The sequence below is a fragment of the Branchiostoma lanceolatum genome, chromosome 18 (assembly GCF_035083965.1).
Source record: "Branchiostoma lanceolatum isolate klBraLanc5 chromosome 18, klBraLanc5.hap2, whole genome shotgun sequence".
Lineage (NCBI taxonomy): Eukaryota > Metazoa > Chordata > Leptocardii > Amphioxiformes > Branchiostomatidae > Branchiostoma > Branchiostoma lanceolatum.
Window position 1 is genome coordinate 13,791,981 of NC_089739.1, and position 7,242 is coordinate 13,799,222.

A 7,242-nucleotide genomic window follows, 5' to 3' on the forward strand; every position below is an offset into this window, starting at 1 on the left:
ATTCTAACTTGAATGAACCAAGGCAAATAGTTGTCAGTTGAATTTCAGAATATCAGAAATGGTTGCATGAACCGAAAACTATGAACATCACAACTATTCTATTTTATTTACTTCTGTATTTACTTCTGGATTGAATTAATGATTTCTTGGGTGTGGGTGGGGGGACGTAGGCAAACATTAGGTTTTTGTTGTATATATATGTATATAAATATATAGATTTAACGTTATATTTATAAGTTTGTATTTTTGTTAAGTGGCGTTGGCAAAATAAGTTTTATAACTTGAGTGCAGCACCACTTTGTCTTTGTCTATGTTATCTTTGAATAGATAAATAAATAAAATAACTGTGAACATTTCTTACTAATTTGCACAAACAACTGATGACTGTAGAACCTAGAAAAACTACAGGGTGTGTATCATAAACTATGTTTATTCCACTGTCTCTGAAGACTAGAAATATATCTTTGGTCTTTCAGAACTAGCTCCCAAGCAAATTAGGGTCAACTCTGTCAAGTAAGTTGGCTGTTTCATCAATGTATACATTTTTAACTGAATTAACAAACTATGTTGAAGTAAGAGGAATTTGTATCAAAAAGCCATAGGAGAAGAAAAAGAATCGTATTCTTTTTTATTTTGTTTATCTTTCTCCAATTTTACGTATTTTATTCCCCATTATATGGGGGTTGGACGTGCTTGCACATGGATGGGGGAGCCCTAGAACTCCTCATCAAGTGCAATTCTTTTTTGTAGCAAGAGTTTTTACGGCTGGATGCCCTTCCTAACGCCAACCCAAACCCTACTGTTGGGCTTAGAAGATGGAAATATGCCTTTCCCCTGGCCACAACGTCTGAGTGCATGTCCGGACATGTCTGAGTACTCCTTGGGGATTGAACCTGGGTCTCATTGGTTCATAGCCGGATGTTCTGCCACTATGCCACACAGACGCCACACAGACGCTTCTTTGGAATATTAATTGTTGGAAATTTGTCCTCGTGTTGTCAGATTGTCTTTGAGCTTAAAGTTCAGATCTGTAGTTCAACTGGCTGCAGCCTCACAATGCTGCACTTTCCAGTTTGTTGGTAAGTGTGAGACCCCGGTCCAAATCTTGGGAAGGGCATCTCAGTTGGTGCTGCACTAGTCTTTCGAAGGGGATGTAAAATGGGGGTCCCGTGTACAAGGAGGTGCCTTGTAATAGGGGAAGGCCTAGGGTTAACAACCACTCACTGTAAAGATATACTTTGCTAATGTAACAGCAAGGAATCATACTGCCCTATGTGCCGCGTAGCACTACAAGAAGAAGAACAACATTACAACAATAACATATATATGTCACATTTATGTTGAGTCAGCCATTTTTAGATTTTATGAGATGTGGATATGCTGGATGTTATATTAGGTCCCAAATTTGTGCTAGTCTTGGATCTGTCATGATGGCCTTTAAATCTATTTGAGTACAAGTTTTCGTATATTTTTGCCTACTTGTGATTCATTCATTTTTTTGATATTCCCCCCACAGCCCCGGTGTGATGGTGACAGAGATACACAAACGTTCGGGGATGAGTGAACAGAAATACGTCAAGGTATGAGAGCTGTTGTATTTGAATACATGGTGGCAAGATGAATCAAAATAACCTTAATTTTACCTCATACAATTGGGATGGAGCTTTTATAAACGTTTGTGTCAATATCTTTTCTGGCGACAAGGCAATCTCTTACTTGATTCTCTTCTGTGAACTTTTTTATCCAGTTATCCTTTGTTAATGTATTGTGTGGGACAATTTTGCGTAATGTTTTATCTATGTGTATATGTATTTGTATTTGTTTAAGGACCACAGGAAGAATAGCTGCACATTGTATGCTAATTGTGGATCCCAATAAAGTCAAGTCAAGTCTTACTATGTAGTTACCTATTTTTGCACTGTGAGAGCTCAGGTACAAATAAAGTGTCTTGAAATCTGTAGTACAAGTATTTGCATCAAGAAATTGAAGAACTTATCACATGGAATGCAATTCATTTTCCATTTTGACAAAAAGGGCGAATGACTTCTTTTTCATTGTCCATTAGTATCTGGAACATTCCAAGACCACACATGCCCTGGGAAGGGTCGGAGATGTTTCTGAAGTAGCGAAGACCATCGCCTTCCTGGCCTCATCGGACGCCTCCTTCATAACCGGTGCCCAGGTCCCCATCGATGGCGGAAGGCATGCAATGTGTCCGCGTTAACTCAGTTATGAACTGTTAATGTGGTAATTTAATTTCGCAGTAGGAAGAAAATGGAGTGTTCGCAGTTGAACTTACGGTTGAAACAAGGTGGTAGGCATGCAGAAGACAGTACAAGCATTTTAACATTGGCTTTTAAGTTCTCTTTTTATCTTGTTTTTTTTTTATTTCGGCCGAAGTCATACAACAAATACAGCAGTACAATGAAGTACAATGTTTACCACCCATTTTTTTTACAAAAACGTGAAATACAGATAGTTCGCAAGAAAATATCGAGAATGGCTAGGGTTGCAGGTTTTTCTTGGAAAAATTCTAAAGATATGATTGCCACCAAAATAAGATGATCATTGTTATATTTTCTGTTTATATTGCAAAGAAATGGTATTATCTGTATCTATGTAGCCAATGTAACCGCCCTTTTCCGATACACACCTGAGCCGTTTGCAGGGTTGGTGCGGCAGCAGCTGGTTATATTAAGACTTGATTATATATCCCTTTTATTTAGTACTGAATTTAGCCTTAAATCTGGGATAAAGAAATTTGTGGGGATAGTGGTATTGTTATGGTCTTATCCCATATTTTCGCCGATAGTCACTATGAAATCTTCCTATGGTAAAAAGAGGGGATAAGACCTATGCCATCCCCTCTTTGCGCCAGATACAGACATTATGGAATTTACCATAAATAGATTTCATAGTACCAATCTGGCGCAAAGAGGGGATGGCATAGGTCTTGTCCTCTCTTTTTACCAAAGACTTCATAGAGACTATCGGCGAAAATATGGGATAAGACCATAAAAATGGCACTATCCCCACAATTTTTTTATCCCAGATTTAAGGCTAAATTTCAATTCAGTACCAAATAAAAGGGATAAATAATCAAGTCTGTTATATTACGCCGAACGACCTGTCACACCTAACCTTGGCATATCTACACTACCAAAAATGCAATTTCTTGTATTCTAGTTTTTTCTTACATACAGAAAAATATTACTTCATGCAAGCAAATTTTTCTGTATTCAAGAAAAAGGTTTTGTCCACGAATTAAGCAATTTTTTACTTACTGAGCTTTTTCTTGTAGTAAGAAAATCTTTCTTATAAAAATGACCTTGGTTACTGCCAGAAAGTAATTCTTGCAGTAAGATTTTTTTTTCTATGTATATTCTTGATTCAGACACATGGATCTGAGGTTCTTATACTAAGAATTAATTTCTCACTTAAAGGCTGGTATTCTTGACCAAAACTTTACTGCCTAGAAATGGTTTCTTACTGGTAGCATTTATGTTCTTACAAAAAGAATGCATTTCTCTTCTTAAGACCAAAATTCTTGATAGCAAGAACTACTTTCTTATTTCTAAGATTTAGGTTCTTATACCAACACGTCTTTTCTTACTTCAAGACCAAAATTCTTACAGCCAAGAAATCCTTTCTTCTTTTCAAGTTTTTTGTTCTTATAACAAGAATGCATTTCTCTACTTAAGACCTGCAATCTTAATACCTAGAACTGCTTTCTTATTTTCAAGATTTAGGTTCTTACACTAAGAATATTTTCCTCACTTCAAGACCAAACATGCTTATCGCTGAGAAATGTTTTCTTACATCAAGATTTATCTTCTTACATCAAGAATCCTTTTCTCGCTTCAGGGGCAAAAATTGTTATCGCCTAGAAATACTTTCTTACCTCTAGAGCTGATCTTCTTATACAAAGAATATTTTGCTCACCTCAAGAACATAATTCTTGCTGCCTAGAAAATACTTTCTTACTTCTAAGATTGATCTTCTTACAATAAGCATACTTTTCTTGCATCAAGAGCAAAGATTGTTTATTGCCAAGAAATGTTTTCTTACTTCTAAGATTAATCTTCTTACATCAAGAGCACAATTCTTGCTACCAAGAAATGTTTGCTTACTTCTAAGATTAATATTCTTACACCAAGAATATTTTTTCTTATATCAAGAGCACAATTCTTGCTACCAAGAAATGTTTGCTTACTTCTAAGATTAATATTCTTACACCAATAATACTTTTCTTATATCAAGAGCAGAATTCTTGCTACCAAGAAATGTTTTCTTACTTCTATAATTGATCTTCTTACAACAAGAATGCTTTTCTTAAATCAAGAGCAGAATTCTTGCTGCCAAGAATTTTTTTCTTACTTCTAAGATTAATATTCTTACACCAAGAATACTTTTCTTCCACCAAGAGCACAATTCTTGCTGTCAAGAAATGTTTGCTTACTTCTAAGATTAATCTTCTTACAACAAGAATACTTTTCTTATATCAAGAGCACAATTCTTGGTGCCAAGAATTTTTTCTTACTTCTAAGATTAATATTCTTGCACCAAGAATACTTTTCTTACATCCAGAGCACAATTCTTGCTGTCAATAAATGTTTGCTTACTTTTAAGATTAATCTTCTTACAACAAGAATACTTTTCTTATATCAAGAGCACAATTCTTGCTGCCAAGAATTTTTTTCTTACTTCTAAGATTAATATTCTTACACCAAGAATACTTTTCTTCCACCAAGAGCACAATTCTTGCTGTCAAGAAATGTTTGCTTACTTCTAAGATTAATCTTCTTACAACAAGAATGCTTTTCTTACTTCAAGAACACAATTCTTGCTACCTAGAAATGTTTTCTTACTCTTAAGACTGATGTTATTACAATAAGAATCTCACTCCAAGAGTTACAGTTAAAATGACATGTTGATGGCTTAATATTTCTGTAAATTGTGGAGTCTGGTATAAAAAAATGACATTGGCAAAGCTTTACAGTGTATTATTTCAAAAGTAATAGGTATAATAATAATATACATTATATACAATATTGTTGTACAAATACCAAAACTAATTTTGATACAAAGCCTACTGAAACTGAAAGGACATAAAGATTACAAACTGCTATGTAATTAACATGCTATATGATTTATTACATATGATATATTTCATAATATATAATTCTTTATCGTCTTGGAAGGTGGTGTAGAGCAGCCTCATCTGACTTGGCAGTGTTAACAGATGATCATCTTCGACTATGGAAACCAAACCCTTCAAGCCCATTTCTGTTGACATTGGCATTCCCATTGGCACCTTCCAACATCTGGGGGAAAAATGAAGACTATGTTATTCATTTTTACTTTCTGAGTTGAGCTAACTAAATTCCAGCTTCTAGATGTGAAAGTTCCAATTGAATTGATTTCTTCACAAAACACATATGTTTTATCATTCTTTAACGTATCCATATGTTTTCCAGAAACAATACGTTTAAAATAGTCCACCCCTCAGAGGTGGAATGTAATCTTCCAATGTGTGCGGATCGCTTTTTGATTAAAATCTATTAATTCATCGGCCAAAAAGATGTTTTGAGTTGGACCCAAAGAGGCTATACTTATCATTATCTCTAATGCTTGATGCTTTTGACGATTAAACCATTGACTTTTTTTTTTCATATGATAAATAAAGTTGAGCTGATTTTCATACAGTCGGGTGGGGAGGGGGGCACTTACCTTTTCCATACTGCTATCCAGTGTTTCCGTGCAAAATTTGGCATCTGCTGCAGGCTCAGACCATGATCCCCATCTTGTATATGTTCTCTTGTACCTGGGTTTTGACTTTGAAACCGACTTGAGTCTTCAATTAATACAAAATAGAACTAGAAGTGAACAGCACTTGAAGGCATGTACTTCTCAGAGCTTTGGCCCTGCTGTCAACTGCCTGTGGCATTTGAAAACACCAATCAGGAGTTAGGAAAAGATCACATGGCAAGTGTTGCCATTGGTCAAAATTTTATGCAGATATTTGCTAGAACAATCAAGATTTTTAAAGAAAATTTAACTTGGCTTCTATTTCTTGCAATAGCCTCAATAGAGTTCAAATAAGAATTTCAAAGTATTTCTTGTATTTCTTAAAGTATTATTATCAAGAAAAACAAGAAATGCATTCCTCAAAGTTTCTTGATACGAAAATCAAGAACATTCAAGAATATCATTCTAGTTATGACTCGAACTTTGTCTTCTAGTTTAAATATCTTGAAAATTCTTGTTTTTCTAAGCAGGGTACCCCAAGAAAGGCAAGAAGAAAATTCTTCTATTTTCTTAAACTTCCCAAGAAAAGCAAGAATTTTTTTCTCAAAGGTTCTTGATATGAAAATCAAGAACATTCAAGAATATTATTCTAGTTATGACTCAAACTTTGTCTTCTAGCTTAAATATCTTGAAAATTCTTGTTTTTCTAAGCAGGATACCTCAAAAAAGGCAAGAAGAAAATTCTTCTATTTTCTTAAACATCCCAAGAAAATCAAGAATTTCTTTCTCAAGGTTTCTTGATACGAAAATAAAGAACACTCAAGAATAAAATTCTAGTTGTTGCTTGTTTTCATAATCTTGAATTCTTCTTTTTTCTTACTACCAGAAAAAGAAGATAGGGGAGAAAAAAATTCTTGTATTTTCTTATACATGGCAAGAAATAGACTCTCCATACAAGAAAAACAAGAACTTTTAACTTCAATTTCTAGAAAATTCTTATGAGAGAAAATCCTTTCTAGAAATTATTTCTTTATCTAAGAAAAATAAGAAAATGTTTCTTGTTGTGAGAATTTACAAGACAAGATTCTTGGAATGGTCCCTTGTGCTTTTCTTATTTATTCTTATCATTTTCATGGAAGTTCTTCATTCAAGAAAATTTGTCCACGAATTAAGTAAAAACAAGAAAACTAGAAAAAACAAGAAAAATCATTTTTGGTAGTGTATCTGCATGCATTGTTTCAAGCTATCTAATGACGATGCCTCTACAGTACTTGACGGTATTATACACATGATCATTTGGTACCTAGCATTGCACCATCCAAAAGTAATTCTTCCCACTGGAGATTTCTCTCGCAAGGTAATCAAATGATGTGTTGATTGCTTGTATGTAACGTCACAGTGAACATAGTGACTACATCCGCACCATGCACAAAGGACTTGAGAGAAAAAAAGGACTTTTGAAAAGCTGTAACAGCAAATATTGTAATGCTTAGC

At 34.4% G+C, this 7,242-nt stretch overlaps 1 long non-coding RNA gene across 1 annotated transcript; it reads right to left on the minus strand.

The window, feature by feature from the left end:
• Positions 1 to 4,026: 4,026 nt before the first annotated feature.
• LOC136424224 (uncharacterized) lies at positions 4,027 to 6,449 on the minus strand. Its single transcript, XR_010753837.1, has 2 exons — positions 5,731 to 6,449; positions 4,027 to 5,324 (listed from the first exon to the last, which is right to left on the minus strand). It is a non-coding gene; the product is annotated as an uncharacterized lncRNA (long non-coding RNA).
• Positions 6,450 to 7,242: the final 793 nt, after the last annotated feature.